The sequence below is a fragment of the Macrotis lagotis genome, chromosome X (genome assembly GCF_037893015.1).
Source record: "Macrotis lagotis isolate mMagLag1 chromosome X, bilby.v1.9.chrom.fasta, whole genome shotgun sequence".
Taxonomy (NCBI): Eukaryota; Metazoa; Chordata; class Mammalia; order Peramelemorphia; family Peramelidae; genus Macrotis; species Macrotis lagotis.
This window is the reverse complement of record NC_133666.1, coordinates 619,476,502-619,496,594: the sequence shown is the minus strand read 5'-3', so window position 1 is coordinate 619,496,594 and position 20,093 is coordinate 619,476,502.

The window sequence follows — 20,093 nt, the reverse complement described above, 5'->3', positions numbered from 1 at the left end:
CCATGGGGGTGATGACATTTCTGGAAAAGGCAGTGAAAATGTTCTCTTTGCATGACTTTCCCCCTCACTATAATCAATATAATGTGCATGTCATATCATTAATTTAGTGTCATGGTTTTTGATTATAAAGGACCACAGCAGGAAGTGTGGTTTCCTGTCTTCCTTCCATGTCTTATTAGGAGAACCAGGAGTGGGCTAAATGCAGAGAGGATAAAAACATCTGGGAGGAGAGGGTGGTTAATGTTAAATGAAGTACATGGATTAAGAAAGATGAGAATCAAGAGGCTTCAGAATGTCTTTTTCTTTAAAAAATGTTATTTTCCACTTTAAAGTTTAAAAAAATTAACAAAAAATTTTGAGCTCCAAAATCTCTCCCTACTTCAAACCTATTCTCTACCCACTGAGAAGGCAAGCAATAGGATATCAGTTACACATGTAAAATCATGCAAAACATATTTCTATATTAGCCCTGTTACAAAAAAAAACCAGGAAAAGTAAAGTGAGAAAATTTTACTTTGATTTGCTCTCAGAATTCATCAATTCCCTTTCTAGGTGGATAGCATTTTTCATTATGAGTTCTGAGTTGGTTAGTTATTCTTGTTTGTAATTCTATCTCCTTTAACTCCTAGAACTTTTCTTTTAATGTGGAAGCTGCTAAATCTTGTGTGATCTTGATTGTGACTCCAAAATATCTGAATTTTTTCTTTCTGGCTATTTGCAATATTTTCTCCTTTAATTATCATATCTTTAATATATAGATATCTAAATATATATAGTATTTATCTATGATAGATATTTATAATCTTTCTGGCACCTTTTATTTTGCAGGCTCTTCAGGAGATGATTTGTGAATTTTTTCTGGATCTAAGATTTCAGGGCACTTTTTCCTTTATAATTTCCTAAAATATTATGCATTGGCTTCATTTTTTATAATGACTTCAAGTTAGTCCAAAAACTCTTTACTTATCTCTACTCAGTCTAATTTCCAATTCAGTTTTTTCTGATATTTCACATTTTCTTTTTTTTTCTTTTTTGTGGCTTATTTTTTTTATGTTTCATATAATCATTAGTTTCCACTTCCAATTTTTAAGAAATTCTATAGCTTATTTTGTTTGGTAAGATTTTATATCTCCTTTTCCGTTTGGTCTATTTTTTTAAGGTTTTTTGCAAGTCAATACCCTAATAAAATAGGCTACCTTGATGTTATTTATTTTTAGATTTTTTTTTTTGAAAGGCAAATGGGGAATGGGGTTAAGTGGCTTGCCCAAGGCCACACAGCTAGGTAATTATTAGGTGTCTGAGGCAAGATTTGAACTCAGGTACTCCTGACTCCAGGGCCAGTGCTCTAGCCAGTGCTCTAGCCACTGTACCACCTAGCCACCTCTATTCTCCTTTTTAAGGAATTCTTTTTTTCCCACTGTATTTTTTTATGCCTTTTTACCATTTGGCAATTCTGTTTTTTAGTATGCTATTTTCTTCACTATTTTTGGTGCCTCTTTTACCAAGCTGTTAATTAACTTTTCATATTTTTCTTGCATCACTGTTATTTCTTTCCTTGTTTTTTTTAACCCCTCTACCCCTCATCTCTTTCTTTAGCTCTTTTAAGAATTCTTTTGGGTTTTGTGTCCAGTTAGTAATAATTTTTTCCTTTGAAGTTTTGCTTTTAGCTGTTTTCTCATTGTTGTCTTTTTCTGAATTTGTTTCTTGGGCTTCTTTGCCTCCATAATGGAATTTTATGGTTATTTTTATTATTTTTTTTGCTAATTTTTTAATTTTATGATTTTGAGTTTTATGGTAAAGTTGTATCTTCTTACCTGGAATTGGGGAGACATTATTCTAAGCTACAAACTTTTTCAAGCTATTTCTGGGAAGATGCAAGTTTTTACTGCTTCCTCAGTGGTATTTTCTTGTTTTTGTTTTTGTTTTTTTTGCAAGGCAATGGGGTTAAGTGACTTGCCCAAGTTTACAAAACTAGGTAATTATTAAGTGTCTGAGGTTGGATTTGAACTTGGGTCCTCCTGACTCCAGGGCTGGTGCTCTGTCCACTGTGCCACCTAGCTGCCCCCTCAGTGGTATTTTCTAGGGAGTGATGTGGTCACTGCTCTCCTGGTCTGTGGTCTGGTGGGAAGGGCCTTTGCTTATCTGTAACCATAGATGCTAGAGTTCCTCTCAGTTCTGGGACTGTGATCAGGTTCTCTGCTCTCCTGCTGCTGCAAGCAGTGGTGCTCCCCTCTGCCTTGGAACTGTAGCCAGGGCCCTTGCTCCCTTAACTGACCACAAGCACTCTTTTCTGTCCTAGAACTGCCACCCAGAATTGTGAATGGGAAATAAAGTTGCCAGAGATCACCAGGCTGCCAGCAATGGGTTCCTTATAATCTCTTGCTGACCAGTTGTCCTACCCCCTTACCATCTCTGTGCCGAGAGTTCCTAAAGATGCTGCTACTGCTGCTATGACTATGCTTATGGCTCAGTGCTGGTGCTACCACTGGGTACCCTGTTCTTATGTCATAAACCTCTCCTGATGACTTCTTAAATTTTCTTAAGCTGGGAAAAAATGACTCAACCTGACCTTTTCTTGATTCTGCTGCTCTACGATTCAATTTGAAGCATTATTTTAAAATATAATTTAATATAAAATATATTTTATATAATTAAATATAAAATATATTTTATATATATTTATAAAATATAATTTCAAAAACTTTACTTTGTTCAATTTATATTATTTAGGCTTCAGTCTTGAAAGCAGAGACTTTCTTGAAACAGTATTCCACCTATAAAATCTGTTCAGTCACTACTATATTTTATATGAGGTAATCTAAAATAAACCCTTAGATTTTCTTCCCTCTCCCCTTTTAATATCCTATTAAGGATCAGGATTTTTATTCCCTGTTACTATCCCTCCACAAGATTAACATCCCTTCTAATCTCCCATCTTCCCATTCGTACTTGTTTCTCTGTTGAATTTGATATATGTCTACATCACATGGTTCATGTTTAATGTTCCTTTATCCATTACAGAGGAGAATAAAGTTTATTCTTCTTGAAAAATTAAATTATAAATTAAATTATAAAAAATAGCAGGTTCCATGTGAAGAAGGTATTTTCCCTCCTTCAGTAATGTGGGATTCACTATCTCATGTGTGGGGAAACAGAATTTTCAAACTAGGGAATAAGTTCAATGTTACAATGTAAAAAGAACTTCATTTAATGAAAGTAAATTTTCTCCTGGTAATCACCTCTCATGCATTCCCAGTCTTTATGCCAATAATAGTAACAAATGATTTGAGGGACACAAAAGGTAAGTCTCTTCCCATTCCAATCCATCTTTTTTTTTGGCTATCCATTGTTTTTATTCCTTTTCTCAACTGTTTTTTATAGCATTTTATAGTATTTCTTCCCAATTACATGTCAAGATAATTTTTAGCATTCATTTTTACAAAAGTTTGAGTTTCAAATTTTTCTTCTTCCCTCTCCTCTTACTAAAATGCTAGGCAATTTGATATAGGTTATACATACTATCATGTAAAACAGGGCTGTCTAAACTTACTTTTAAAAAGTTTTTATTGAAACAATTGACAATAAATTTTGATTTTCCATTTTAGCTCTTTGGTAGCTCAGCTTTGTTTACTAAAGCATTTAGTATACCCACAGGCCACATTTTGAACAACCTTGATGTAAAACATTTATTAGTCACATTGTGAAAGAAGAAACACATAAAAAGGGAAAAAACACAAAAAAGAATAAAGTGAAAAAACTATGCTCTCATCTGCATTCGGAGTCCATCACTTCTTTATCTGGATAGCATTTACCATAGTCAATCCTTTGTACTTGTCTTGGATCATTGCGTTGCAAAGAAGAGCTAAGTCATTCAGAGTTTATTATTGTATAATGTTGCTGAATCTATGTATTCTATTTTTCTGGTTCTGCTGATTTCACTTTGCCTTCAGTTTATACAAGTCTTTCTGAAATCTATCTTTTCCTATCATACAATGGTATTCTATTATATTCATATACCACAGCTTGTTCAGCTCCTCTGCAATATTTATCATTTTCCTTTTTTCTTCCTATTAACCAATCTGAAAGGTGTGAGATTTGTTTTTATTTGCATTACTCCAGCCAAAAGTGATTTAGAGCACTTCTTCATATACCTGTAGATGCTGTGATTTCTTCATCTGAAAACTGATCACTTATCAATTGAGAAAAGGCTTGTATTCTTATAAATTTAACTCAGATCTCTATATATTTAGAAATGAGACCTTTATCAGAGACACTAGCTATAAAGATGTTTCTGTTTTCTGTTTCCCTACTAATATTGGTTACATTGGTTTTGTTTGTGCAAAGCCTTTTTAAATTAATATAATCAAAATTACCTATTTTATATTTCTTAATGTTCTCTATCTCTTGTTTGGTCATGAACCATCTTCTCTTTTAAGAATTTGGATGTTATACTACTTGGTAAATATATGTTTAGTATTAGTATTACTTATCTATTGTACCTTTTAGCAAGATGTAGATCCTTCCTTCTCTCTTTTAATTAAATTTACTTTTGCTTTTACTTTGTCTAAGATTGGGATTTCTTTTTCTACTTAATTTTTTAACTTCTGCTAAATCATGGTAGATTCTGTTCCAGCCCCTTGACTTTACTCTGTGTATATTTCTGTTTCATATGTGTTTCTTATAAACAAATTGTAAATTATGGTTTTTGATCCACTCTGCTATCCATTTCTTTTTTTATGGGAGAGTTCATCCCATTCACATTCACAATTAGGATTTCACTTTTCTCCTCCTCAACAGCATCTACTGCTATCTCTCCTGTCTGCCCTCTCTTTTGTTGTCTCCCTTGTTCTCCTTTCCCTCCCTCCCTCCTCCCCCGGCCTTTACTTAGTCTTCTCCCTTCCTACTTTTTTTGTCTGGTAAGATAGATTTTTATTGTCAACTTATTGTGTATAGTATTCACTCTTTGAGCCAGTACTGATGAGAGTAAGGTTCAAGTGATATCCATTACTCATCCTTCCATCTTCTCCTCCACTCTAAACGGTCTTTTGCATTTTTTCATATGAAATAATTCTATCCCTCCCCCTTCCTTCTGAATCCAGTGTACTCCTCTTTCTCATCCCTTAATTATTTTTTATGTCATTCCTTCATATTTACCTTATACTCATACTTTCTGTGTATATGTGTATATATATATATATATATATATATTCTAACTGTATTATTAGTGGTATATTTTTAAGAATTACAAATAGGGGCATCAAGGTGGTACAACTGATAGAACACTGGCCCTGTAGTCAGGAGGACCTGAGTTTAAATCCAGCCTCAGACACTTAATAATTATCTAGCTGTGTGGCTTTGAATAAGTCACTTAATCCTACTGCCTTGCAACCCCCCCCCCCCAAAAAAAAAGAATTACAAATAAAATCTTCCTATGTAGGGATATAAAGAGTTCAGCTCCATTGAATTCCTTATGCTTTCTTTTCCCTTTTTCCCTTGTTTAGTTTCTCTTGGGTCTTGAGATTGAAGATCAATTTTTTTTGTTAAATTCTTATCTTTTCCTTATGAAAGCTTGAAATCCTTCTATTTCATTGAATGACCATATTTTTTACCTTGGAGTATCATAGCTAATTTTGCTGTGTGGATGATTCTTGCTGGTAGGCCTTGCTCCTTTGCTTTCTGGAATATCATGTTCCATGACTTCTAATCCTTTAATTTTGCAACTGCTAAGTCTTGTGCAGTTCTCATTGTGGTTCCCTGATATTTGAATATTTGAAAAATACTTGCAGTTTTTTTTCTTGATCTGAGAGTTCTTGAATTATGCTATAATATTCTTTTTTATTTTGGGATCTCTTTCCTGACATGATTGGTAGATTCTTTCAATGCCTATTTTACCATCTGATTCCAGGATATTAAGGCAATTTTCCTTGAAAATTTTTTGAGAGATGTTATACAAATCTTCCTTTTGATTATGGCTTTCAGGTGGTTCAGTGATTCTGACATTGTCTCTCTAAGATCTACTTTCTAAGTTAGTTGTTTTTCCAATGAGATATGTTACATTTTTTCTCTTTTTTTATTCTTTTGAATTATTTGATTCTTGATGTCTTCATAGAGTCATTAGCTTCCATTTGAAACTTTCATTTGCCAAATTATAACTTTTAAGGAGTTGTTTTCCTTAGTTAACTTTTATATTTCCTTTTCCCTCTAGCCAATTGTAATTTTTAGAATCATTTTCTTCAGTGGATTTTTTGTCTCTTCTAATTTGGTTAATTTTACTTTTTCAGTAGTTATTTTCTTTTTCCAGGCTATTGACTCTCTTTTCATAATTTTCTTGCATCACTCTTAATTCTTTTTTCAATTTTTCTTCTACTTCTCTTATATGATTTTTAAAAATTTTATTTATTTTTGAATTTTGCAATTTCCCCCCTCCCCCACTCCCCACAGAAGGCAGTCTGTTAGTCTTTACATTGTTTCTATGCTATGCATTGATCTAAGTTGAAGGTGTTGAGAGAGAAATCATATCCTTAAGGAAAAAATAAAATATAAGAGATAGCAAAATTACATAATAAGATTACTTTTTTTTTTAAATGAAAGGGAATAGTCCTTGGTCTTTGTTCAAACTCCACAATTCTTTCTCAGAATACAGATGGTATTCACCATTACAGATACTCCAGAATTGTCCCTGATTTTGCACTGATGGAATGAGCAAGTCCATCAAGATTGATCATCACCCCCAAGTTGCTGTTATGGTGTACAGTGTTCATCTGGTTCTGCTTATCTTGCTCATCATCAGTTCATGCAAATCCTTCCAGGCTTCTCTGAATTCCCACCCCTCCTGGTTTCTAATAGAACAATAGTATTCCATAATTTACATATACCACAATTTGTTCAGTCACTCCCCAATTGATGGACATTTACTCAATTTCCAATTCTTTGCCATCACAAACAGGGCTGCTATGAATATTTTTGTACAAGTGATGTTTTTACCCATTTTCATAATCTCTTCAGGGTATAGACCCAATAGTGGTATTGCTGGATTAAAAGGTATGCACATTTTTATTGCCCTTTGGGCATAATTCTAAATTGCTCTCCGGAAAGGTTGGATGAGTTTACAGCTCCACCAACAATGCATGTGTCCCAGATTTCCCACATCCCTTCCAACATTGATCATTGTCTTTTCTGGTTATATTGGCCAGTCTGAGAGGTATGAAGTGGTACCTCAGAGATGCTTTAATTTACATTTCTCTAATAAGTAATGATTTAGAGCCATTTTTCATATGACTATGGATTGCTTTGATTTCCTCATCTTTAAATTGCTTCCGCATATCCTTTGACCATTTGCCAATTGAGGGATGGCTTTTTTTTTTATAAATTTGACTCAGTTCTCTATATATCTTATAAATGAGTCTTTACCAGTTGTAAAAATTGTTTCCCAATTTACTACATTTCTTTTGATCTTGGTTACAATGGTTTTGCCTGTACAAAAGCTTTTTAATTTAATGTAATCAAAATTATCTAATTTTTTTTTAGATTCTTACAAGGCAAATGGGATTAAGTGGCTTGCCCAAGGCCACACAGCTATGTAATTATTAAGTGTCTGAGACCGGATTTGAACCCAGGTACTCCTGACTCCAAGGCCAGTGCTTTATCCACTACGCCACCTAGCAGCCCCTAGTTTGTTTTTAATGATGTTCTCCATCTCTTCCTTGTTCATAACATGCTTCCCTTTCTATAGATCTGACAGATAAACTATTCCTTAATCTCCTAGTTTGCTTATAATATTGTCTTTTTTTGTCTAAATCCTGTATTCATTTTGATCTTATCTTGGTATAGGGTATGAGGTGCTGGTCTAATCCAAGTTTCTGCCATACTAACTTCCACTTTTCCCAACAGTTTTTATTGAAGAGAGTTTTTATCCCAAAAGCTGGATTCTTTGGGTCTCTCTTATATGATGGTAAAGCTCCTTTTAGAACTCTTCCAGGAGTTCTTCCTGGCTTGAGATCACTTCCTGTTTTTCTTTGGGGTTTTACCCATAGATGTTTTGGCTTTGTCCTCTTCTGAGTTTGTGTCTTGAGCTTCCTGGTCACCATAATAACTTTCTGATATCAGGTTCCTTTTTTGTTGCGTTTGCTCATCATTTTGGGGGCCTTTTTGTTTTTTTTAAATTTGAGCTCTGCTCCCAGGGTGGAAGGAGCAGTGTCTCAGGATTCTTGCCCAAAGGGCACCCTTGTATCTGGTGCTGTACTGAGGGGGTGAGGTAGGAGGTGGTTGGTACTGCTGGAGGCCATGGGGGTCTGGCAGTTTACCTGACCCTGAACTGCAGTCTTAATGTGTCTGCAGCTGATACCAGTGGGTGTTTCTGCATTTCTCCAGGGTTACTCTGAAGCACATGGAGGTCTGCCCTCTGGAGCCTGCCTATGTGCCTGGGGCTATACTAAAGCAGTTCTTGTATCTGGAGTCTTCTGGAGCCTGGCTATGCTGAGGCAAGTGGGGGGAGGGTGGTCCTGATGTTGCTCTTTGCTCTGCATCACACTAGGGCTCAGGATCTCCTGCTGCCTTTCTGTCCTGGGCTGTGCTCCCCATTTACTCAAATGAAACAGACCTTTCTTGCCAATTTTCCAAATTTCTTGGGCTAAAATTTTGTTTCACCCTTTTTTCTGGTTTTGCTGTTCCAGGATTTGTTTTAGAGAGCTATTTTATGGGGGGTTTTTTAGATGAATATGGGAGAGTTATGTGATTTAATGCTTATTCTGCTATCTTGCCTTCCGGTGTGAACTGGCTGATTCTCACCACTGGTCTTAGCTAGTTAGTGACCACTGAGAATAAAGAAAGACGCTTTACCAGTCTCCTACTTGAGAGGTTAGATAGATAGCTGATGCTCACCCATGGCTCAGGATGGTTTGCAAGTTTTGCTTTCCCGAGTGCTTAGAATGAGACCTTCCCATACTAGACATCAAGCACTATGAACATGTTGCCTGGTGGGATGTTGAGGGAATATTCTATGCAAATCGAGAACTCTTTTTGTTAAAACTCCAGATTTCACCTGAGGGGAAGGGGTGACTCCCTCACAGCACCTAACCTAATTCAGTTCTCTCACCTGCCAGATGAAGAAATGAGGCTCTGAAGCTGTCCAAAGGTCATACCAGTAGCTGATAGTACAGTTTAGATACACACCCACCAGTTCCTCTGCCCACTGGCCCTAGAACATAGAGGATGCAGGTTGTACATTTGGGATGATCATTGGAGATCCACCAATCTTGGTTGTCAATGGAACTGGGTCTTCTGACTCCTCTGACTTTTTTTTCACTTCCACCAACCCCAGGCTTTAAATTCACCAATCAAAAAGTAGGTCGGACACTACATACATTGATTCAAATCTAGGTCCTTTCCTTGAAAGGAATCTAATACCTCTCCCTTTGACTCCCTTGGTCCTCACCTTTGTCTAAATCTGATATTCTTTAATGTAAAATTAATATTTCTGATAAATTGTTCTCTCAGTCTCTAGTTGAGATTTGTAAGTTTGGAATGTTGGTCTCTGCCCTCCACAGGGTAGATCTCTATTGTTATAAATTTGAAGGCAAGCTCTAGTTGTGTGAAACAACTTAGGCTCACTTTAATTGCATATGCAAGTTTTACTTTTGTGTGGGGTATTGAAACCCTAACCCAAAATGACTACTTGGAGCCTTCTCAAAGTGGCAGCAAAGAGTTAAAATTTAATTCGATTCTTGCAAGAAGCAGGGAAGTTCCTAACTCTCTATGAGAGAGAGAGAGAGAGAGAGAGAGAGAGAGAGAGAGAGAGAGAGAGAGGAGAGTGGGAAAAGCCAAATTACAGAAGTTGTAGCAGGGTTAAAAAACCACAAAAACCACAACCCCCTTCCCCTCCTCTTTTCTGCTGACCTTTACAACAATTGGTCAAACTTGATGGTCAGAAGAGAAGGGGGGTTTGCCTGTCTTTGTTTACACCTTATATAGTTAGGGTGACAATTTTTCTAGCTAGAGATCCGGGTTCTCATGCTCACCTGATTCTTGAGAAATAGAAACTGAGGCCTATGGTTTAAACTAATTTAGCAGTATAATTCTGAAAAGTTACTTTCAAGTTGTGCAAACAGAGTGAAAGACCAGTGAAAAGGCAGGAAACTGCCCTGTTTATCTAGAAAAGAATCTGAAAATTCTTTATCATACATAATAACAATATAAACTAACAAGAGGAGAAGTAGTCCTTGTGCTAATTGGATCTTTGACAGTTCTGACATGGAACAGACCTTATAGATGGGTTAGAGAATCATAAAGTAATCAAAGACATCTTTATGCTCAAAGGTGTAAACTGATTGGTTGGCTGCCAAAATTTTATGGTTGTTTAAATTCTATAAATATTGATTATTCATTTACTTGTATTGGCATAAGGATGCCAGCCACCCATGGGTTTCTTGGTAAGATCCTAGAGAATATAAAATTTATAAAACTAACTTTGTTATTTTGTTTTTAGCCAAAGAAATTATATTTAACAACTTTAATTTCCTCCAGAAACTGCTCAGCCAATCAACTACCCCAACAAAGCAGGGTTTTGGAACACAGAACCCAGGCTTCTTTTGAAACTCAAAATGCCTAGTGCTTTGTGGTGAGTGCTCTTTTTTCCAGTTGCCTACTCAAGTAGGGATTTGCTCAGACTGTGTTCTCAGGCTGAAGAAGTGGTCCTAGCACTCAAGTCTGCAGACTATTGAAACCGGCTTTAGCTACTTAGTGAGGGTTCAATAGAGAAAGACCCTTCCCCAGTCCTGGACTTTGTCTAGTTTCTGTGAGGAGCAAGGCAACTTTGGAATCTCCAGAGTTTTTTGAGACCCTAGACAAAAGATTCATTAGCTCTTTGTAACAAGACATTTAGGACCTACTTGGACATCATTCATTCCATCAAGTAACTCTGTATCTAGAGGGGGAAAAGCCTCAGGTCAATCAAATGTCTTGATTCCAATCTTCTAGTAGCTAAATCTCAATGATTTAGGATCAATTCTTTTTTCTCCTCTAAGGTCCCAGGCAACCCTACACCATCCCCTATGTCTTCACATACCTATTTCTGAAGTTTATAAGGAAAGGTCTGGTGGAGGCTTGGGGTTTCTGAGCCAGCCCTTTGTCTGACTGGCATCATCTGAGGCAATGGACCCCATCCCCACCATGGCTCCCAGATTTTCCGAGTCAGGAAGGACCTCAGGGCAAATAAAGTGCAACCCCATCCCTGAAGAAGACTCTCCCTCTTGATGCAGAGGAAATGAAGTAGAGAATTGTGAACTAGCAGAAACAAAATCTTTCAAATGTGTGGAGGTCCCTGCTCTTGAGATTCTACCTCCCTTGAACACTGTTGATTGTATCCTGTCTCCCTTTGACCCTGTTGTATCTTATCCTCCATTTCCACCTTGACTTAACTTTGGCCTGGACAGGAAATGACATTAGAATTGGACCTCAAGTACCTTGAGACAGGAGGGACCAGCATATAGATTGCCATTGAAAGTTACTTGACTCTGAGGTGAAAGACCATATCACAAGTACCACGTCTGTTCAGTCTACAGTGGAGGGGTACTTAACAGGAAAAGCCTCCCCTTTGAGCTCTCTTACTTTTTCTGTCCTCCCATCCAGAAGGATGGGCTTTTCTCCAGCTCTTCATTAAAACATGTGGAGCTCCATGGGCTTTACCATGTGGCCTGGTTTATCTGGGTGACCTTGAACAGGTCACTAACTCCATTGCCTTGCAAAAACAAAAAAACAAAAAACAAGAAAAACAAAACAAGAATAAGCAGATTAAACAAGAAATCATAGAAATAATTTTGTCTAAGACAATGACAATAAGGAGACAACATATCAAATCTTGTGGGATACAGTCAAAGCAGTTATTAGGGGAAATTTTATATCTCTAAAAGTTTACATGAATAAAATAGAGTAAGAGGAGATCAATGAATTGGGCATGCAACTAAAAAGGTTAGAGAAAGAACAAATTAAATATTTCCAATTAAATACCTAATTAGGAAATTCTAAAAATCAAAGAAGAGATTAATAAAATTAAAAGTAAGAAAACTATTAAACTAATAAATAAAACTAAGAATTGATTTTATGAAAAATAAATAAAATAGATAACACTTTAGTTTTATTAAAAAAATAGAAGAAAACTAAATTATCAGTATCAAAAATAAAAAGTGAATTCACCATCAATGAGAGAAATTAAAGCAATAATTTGGAACTATTTTGCTCAACTGTATGTCAACACATATGACAATCTAAGTGGAATGGATGAATATTTACAAAAATATAAATTGCTCAGTTTAACAGAAGAGGAAATTAAATACTTAAATAATCTCATTTCAGAAAACGAAATTGAACAAACCAGCTAATATAATAAAAAATGATAGTAAATTAAAATACTTATTCTATGCCATGCAAATCACACCTACAAACAATTTATTGAGCTAGGAAAAAATAGTAACAAAATTCATATAGATTAACAAAGGGAAAATGTCAAGGAAATTAATGGAAAAAATGCAAAAGAAGATGGTCTATCTGTACCAGATCTAAAGTTATATCATAAAACAGCCATCAAAACTGGTACTGTCTAAGGAATAGAGTGGTAGATAAGTATAATAGAATAGATTAGTACAAAAGAAATCTGTTTGATAAACCCAAAGACTCCTTCTAGAGCATTTGCTCTAGCTTCTAAGAAAAGAACTTACTCTGATAAAAAACTACTGGGAAAACTGGCAAATAGAATGGTGAAACTAAATATAGATAAGTATTTCATACCCTATACCAAGATAAGATTGGAATGGGTACAGGATATAAACATAAAAGATGACATCAAAAGCCAATGAGGAAAATAAGGAATAGTCTATCTGTCAGTCAAATTCAGCCTCAGACACTTAATAGTTATTAGGTGTTTGACCTTGGGCAAGTCACTTAACCCCATTGCCTCCTACAATTGAAAATTTGTTTCTAAAATATGTGTTCATTTCACTTTATTAAGTGCCTTATTAAGTGCTTCATGGTGTTGGGGACACCACTTCCCCATTCTTTCTTCTGAATCTCAGTTGTGATTCCAGTCCCCAGCTCAACTCAAATAACCATATGTAGATTATGGTCCTTATTCAAAAGTGAAGACAGGTCCTATCTTCAAACAGCTTATATTCTTATAGAAGATGGGCAAGGAGGAGTATTTTGGTTGGGAAAATTAAAACAGGGACAATGCATAAGAGCCATAAGAGTATAAGTTGACATGCTTTTTCCAGTAGTGACTGAAAGTATAGACTTGATTGTGGTTAGTGTAGATTCTAATGTTGAATGAGAATTCAGGGAGAGAAGGTAGGAAAATGGAGAGGAGCGTTTGGGATTTTACCCTAACAGAACTTGTGGTGAGAGCCAGTTAAGAGAATTGTAACCAAAGGGAATCAACTAGGACCTTGCCAGCTAGAGGCTTCACTGCAAGGGTAGACCTCAGGAACACTCTTATTTGCTCTAGGTCCTAGAGGGGAAGCTTAGAGACATTCCACTTATGGTTTCCTTTCCTTGAATGGTGCATGGGGAAGAGAAGACATTAGCTCTTTTGGTGCATGAGAGTTGAAACAAATACACGTTTTCTTCATGTTATTTAGTTGCTTTAGTTCATTTAAAAGGTAGTTAGGAAAAACTAATATAAACTGCAATTACAATTGATCTCTTGTGAAATTCTTATTTTGGCTCAAATTTAGCACTATTATACACTGGTACAAAAGAAAAAAAAATTCATCACTGAAAGAGACAGGAAATGGGGAAAAGAGGGGCTCCTCCCAGACTTAAGTGGGCAAAGATTCCCCAAACTAACCCCCTTTAGCCCTTAGCCAGTCTCAGAGCTTTCTGGGAAGTGAGACTACCAGGTGAGCCCAAGGGAAAGGAAAAGTTGTGTGGCTACCATAGAGACCTGTCTAGAGTGGCTCCAGAAGTCCTGCTCCAGTATGGACATGCTTCTTGTATTTCCCATCTCTTTTGAGTCTCTGAGCTCTGTTTTTTTCTCTTCAGACTCTGTATACTAGAATCTAGGGGTCTGCCAGGACCTGCACCTGGGCCTCAGGAGAACCCCATCACCTCTTTGGCTCTCAGTTTTCTCATGTTAAGCTGGAAATTGAACAGATTTCATTCATTTATTCATTCATTCATTCATCCAACACTTTCATTGAATGTCAGTGGGTGAAGTGAAAAGTGATTTGAGAACCATAATTATATACAAATTCAACTTCTTAGTAGCTTCCAGAGGACCCAATCATTTAAATCAATAAATATTAAGTACCTACTTCTTACCAGCACAGTCCCTGACCTCAAGGAGCATTTAATCTACTATGGGGGGACTACGACAAGAAAGGAACAAATATATACAAAGTAAGCTATATACAGGATAAAAAAAGAAATAATAGCGGGAAGATACTGGAATTCAATAGGGTTCGGGAAGGCATCTTTTAGAAGATAGAATTTTAGTTGGGACTTAAAGGAAGCCATGTAAATCAGTAGATTAGAGAAGAGAGCATTCCAGGTGAAGACAGTCAGTGAGAATGCAAGAGGCCAATTTTACCAAATTAAAGAATATATGACAGTGTAAGAAGACTGAGTTAAAAGGATCTTTAAATGCCTGGCAGAGCAGTTTGTATTTATTCCAGAAGGCAAAAGAGAGCCAGTGTAGTTTTTTTAGTTAGGGTGGAGAGAGGGGTGGAATATGTCAAAGTTTAATGTCTATAATGCTATATTTCTGATCAAAATTGATTTCTCAGTCACTAGAGTTTATAAGTCTGAATATTAACTTTTGCCCTCCTCAAAATTTGTCTCTACAATTATAAATCTGAAGGCAAGCTCTTTTCTATTCTGGACAACTTGTTCTCCCTGATTTGCAGATGCAAACTTGCAAGTTTAGCTTCACAGCTGAATCGGCTATAAAGATCATCCCAAGGAAGCAAGAATTGGTCTAGTTATCCAGAATAGGAGACAACAGTCTTCCTTCTAACCAAATCCTAATCAGTTTTCTTACAAAACCTTGTGAACAGGATAGAGAAATTAGAAATCAGAGTAGTGACACCTTTTATGTACTAATAACCTGATTGGAGTGGCTGCCAAAACTTTTATGTCTGTTTCTTCTGTATAAATATGCCCCCAAACTTTGTATCAGGTTGATACCTATAGGGTTTAATGAGATTCTAGAGAATAACTAAAATTTCATTTAGCCTAGGGAAATTATATTTAATGTAATGACTGGGATGGACAGAAATTCAAAGAGGAATGGTGTCTTACTTTCCCTCATTGGGAGGAAGGAGTCTAGAACTTTTCAACTCCCTACCTAACTTTGGTTTGCTGGGATGCTTAGTAAATGATGCAAAGATGAATACTAGCTCCTAACAACTGTGCATAAAGGGCCCAGAACCAGGACAGAGACAGGGAAAAGTTCTGTTGGACTTGGAAATGGTGAGTCTGCCATTTTTCACTCAATTGCTCTAGTTTTGAACTTTGGTATGGGTTAAAATCAAAATATTCTCTAGTTTTTCTTGATTTCTGAAATGTTTGCCTCCCTAAGAATTTCCCTGATTAAGGCCATTGGGTAGCCCACTGGTTTTTCTGGTGCCTCTGGGTTGGTTTTGGAGTGTCCTGGTGTTAATTGTGTTTTATCTCTGGGTGCCCCAGTGTGAGAGCAAAGTGGGTTCCCCTGTTTTTGTCTTTGGTCAGATTGTTTGATTTAGTTGTGACTCGGGATTCTCTAGCCTGAGAGCAAAGTGGATTTCCCCTGTGTTTTTAGCTGATGTCTTTTGTTTAATTATTATTTTTTGCAAGATAATGGGGTAAGTCACTTAACTCTATTATCTTGCCCCCCAAAAAAAAACCCAAAATAATTAAAGAAGGTCACACAGCTAGGTAATTATTAAGTGTCTGAGGCCAGATTTGAATTCGGGTACAACATAGAAACAATATAAAGACTGACAAATTTCTTTCTGTGGGGGGTGGGGGGAAGGAAGTAAGATTGTGGGAAAAATTGTAAAACTCAAAGTAAATAAAATCTTTAATTACATTTGAATTCAGATCTTCCTGACTCCAGTGCTGTATCCACTGCTTCATCTACCTTTTTTTGTTTTATCTTAAAAAAAAATTACTAACGAATAAATCACAATCTAAGATTGAAGCTCCAGCAAGTGCAACAGCAGTTTTCCCCCTTAACCTTAGGGGCTTCTCAGCCCTTCCTCCTCCTCCTCTGGTTTAGACTGTGATCAAAGAGGTCAGATTAACAGCCGCCAACCCCCTCCATCACAAAACCTGAGATGCTACAAGAAGAGCACCAACCCGAGGTTTCTCAGCCCCAGAAGTTTCTTTTCTCGCTCTTTTTTGCAAGGCAAATTGGGTTAAGTGGCTTGCCCAAGGCCACACAGCTAGGTAATTATTATTATTATTAGTTTAGGGTTTTGTTTTGTTTTTTGCAAGGCGGTGGGGTGAAGTGGCTTGCCCAAGGCCACACAGCTAGGTAATTATCATCATCATCATCATCATTATTATTATTATTATTATCATTAGGGTTTTTTTTTGCAAGGCAGTGGGGTGAAATGGCTTGCCCAAGGCCACGCAGCTGGGTCATTAAGAAGTGTCTGAGGCGGATTTGCACCCAGGCCCTGCCCGCCGCGGATCCCCTCCCCTCAGGCTCCGCGGCCCCCGCCCTGCGCGGCCACCCGGCGCCTCTCCCTCCGGTGACAGCTCCGCGGCGGTGGGGGTGGGGTGGGGCGGGGGCGTGTTCTTCCGGCTTTTTCCTTTCTCACCCAATGGAATGCCTCCCTCCCGCGTGGGGATTTGTCCTTGTTCCTGATTGGCTCCTTCCGCTGCCTGTCTTCTCAGCTGTTTTTCACAGAGAATGGAATCATTTCTTGTCAAAAGCTCAAGATTTAGCACCCACCCGGGATTCCCTGGAAGTAGGAGTTTTTGAAGGAAACAAAGATCTGTTCTCTCATTCCTTATTTTTAAAACTCTGCTCTGGCCCGTTCTGCCATCCGGGGCTGAAAAACGTCAGCCTTCCCGCCTTCTCATTCTCTGTGTCTTGATTGGCTGTTTTGTACTATTATGGACCTTACATTACCATATTTCTCGGCATCCCTAGATCCCAAAGATGTCATTCCCCCCCCCCCCTTTTACTCATCATCAACCTAAATCTTTTTTTTTATTTTCTGTAGATGACACTTGAGTATATTTGATCAAAGTAGGGGAAACTGCCAAAGTTTAATGTCTTTTATCCTGTTTCTGATCAAAAATTGATTTCTCAGCCCCTGATAAGGATTTGTAAGTCTGAATGTTAACCTCTGACCTTTACAAGTTCTGTGTGTCTACGACTATACGTCTGAAGGCCTCCTGATGCCAGCTCTGAATGGTCAAGAAACTGCCCCTGTGCAAAGGGAAAGTGAGACAGCATTGGATGTCAGGTGGTCAGTTGGTAAGTATTTATTAAGGGTTACTGTGTGAAATGCATTATGATAAATACAAAGAAAGGCAAAAATAGCCCTTTCTCTAGAAGAACTTACAGGCTAATTAGGGTGAGGGTGGAGAGGGCACATAAAAGGAAACTAAAAGAAGGGGAGGAAAGAGGGAGAAGAGTGAAAGGACATATTGAATTCCAGAGGAATGTAGTTGGATGGGAAGTCAAGTACAAATGACAAAACAGGCATAGAGTTTAATTCTCTCTGTCTGATGTCATTTAGCCTTTCTTTCCCAGTGTAATTGCCTTAGGAACCTATATACCATTCCTCCTTCTTTTTCATCCTGAACATGGTGCCAGAATATTTTTCTTAAAGCATATTTATGACCATTACATATATGCAGAAAAGCCTTTACCTCCAAGTACCCCCACCCCTACCCCACACTGCTATCGCTAGCTATCCCATTTAATGCCACTCTTCAATACTCATCCTAGATATTTATTTACTTTATGAGTTTCTTTATCCACATTGATCACCTAGTCCGTATCCTAGAGCTATCTACTGATCAGCAAGTTATGCTCCTTCTTACTCCCAAACCTTCCCTCACAATAGGAAATTTCAGCAAATATGTGGATGTATCCTCAACTATGTAACTTCCCAATTCAACAATCATTTCAACTCCCATGAGCTACTTTTTCAATGCACCTCAGCTCCATACAAGGATTTAAGGATTTTGCCATTATCTACGTGTTCCATTTACAACATCCTGAACTCTGAAAATTCTTTTATCTCAATAAATATTTTAAGATTTTATTTTATTTTGAGTTTTACAATTTTTCCCCCAATCCTACTTCCCTCCCCACACCCCCCACAGAACTGTCAGTGTCCACATTGCCTCCATGGCATACATTGATCTAAAATGAATGCTATGAGAGACATCATATCCCCAAGGAAGAAACATAAAGTACAAGAGATAGCAAGATCAGACAATAAGATACCAGTTTTTTTCCCCCTAAATTAAAGGTAATAGTCCTTTGTCTTTGCTCAGACTCCACAGTTCTTTCTCTGGATACAGATGGTATTCTCCTTTGCAGACAGCCCCAAATTGTCTGATTGTTGCACTGATGGAATGAGTGAGTCTTTCAAGGTTGATCATCGCCCCCATGTTGCTTTTAGGGTGTACAATGTTTTTCTGGTTCTGCTCATCTCACTCAGCATCAGTTCATGCAAATTCCTCCAGGCTTCCCTGAATTCTCATCCCTCCTGGTTTCTAATAGAACAATAGTGTTCCATGGCATACATAAACCACAGCTTGCTAAGCCATTCCCCAACTGAAGGATATTCACTTGATTTCCAATTCTTTGCCACCATAAACAGGGCTGCTATGAATATTTTTGTACAAGTGATGTTTTTACCCTTTTTCATCATCTCTTCAGGTTATAGACCCAGTAGTGGTTCAATAAACATTTCTTAAGCACCACAATTTCTTAAGTGCTAGGGGAAAAAAAGAGGCAAAAGAGAGTTGTCATAATAATTTTATCAATCCATCTTTCCCTTTCCCTTGCTGTTCCTAAATTCATTTTTTAAAATTTTCGCCATGATCTCAAATAAATACTTTTCCCCTTGAGTATTTTGATTCCCCCAAAATCCTTGCTCTGATTATACTCCCTTCTATCCCAAGTCTCAACCGATTTGTAAACAAGTTTCAAATCTACAGCATTTTTATGCTTGAGTTCTCTTTTCCTCTTTTCTCACTGTAAAACATAACATCAGAAGTCAGCCCTTGGATATTCTTAAAATTTTCTTCAAGTCCTACTTAATTGTTGTACAATAGAGCTGGAGCAACTCCTGAAATTGTGCTTTGTCCATTGTAAATTTTTGCTCACTAATCTCTCAACTGGAACTTCAGTGGAGTAATTGATTCTCTAACCTATATTGTATTCCTCAAGGCATGATCTCCCTTCTTCACTGCCTTGAGTGATGATCGATCTCTTTCTCTCTCTCTCTCTCTCTCTCTCTCTCTCTCTCACACACACACACACACACACACACACACACACACACAAACACAGATATCATTGAGAAAAAATTTAGGTCAAATGCTAAAAACTTAATCTCACCTCTTTCCTATCTTTTATCACTTAAACATCTTCCTCCACTATTTTACTATTTCTTCATTCCAGTCTTTAAGAAAGGGGTAGCTCTACTCCTTGTCAAATTTTTCCCATGAACTCTTGATTTCAAACCCTCCCTCAGTTTCTCCATCAAATTGCACCACCTCCAGCATGCCCTTCTCTCTTATGTGCAATTCTTTTCTATCTGATGTTTCTTTCTTTATTGCCTGTACACGTACCCAATTTTCCTTCAACCTTAAAAATTAAAAAATTCTTCTCTTTCTAACCTATCATGCCTGAAAACTCTGGTTAATTCTACTCTTTGACAAAATTATTTGTGTCTTTACCTCTTTCCTCTTACTATCTTCTTAGCTATCTGACTTCCAACTTCATTATTCAAGTGAAGCTTTTCTCTACAATATTACCAATTAATTCTTATTTTAAAAAAGGTGGGGTGCCTAGGTGGTACAGTGGATAGAGCACTGGCTCTGGAGTCAGGAAGACCTGAGTTCAAATCCAACCTCAAACACTTAATAATTAC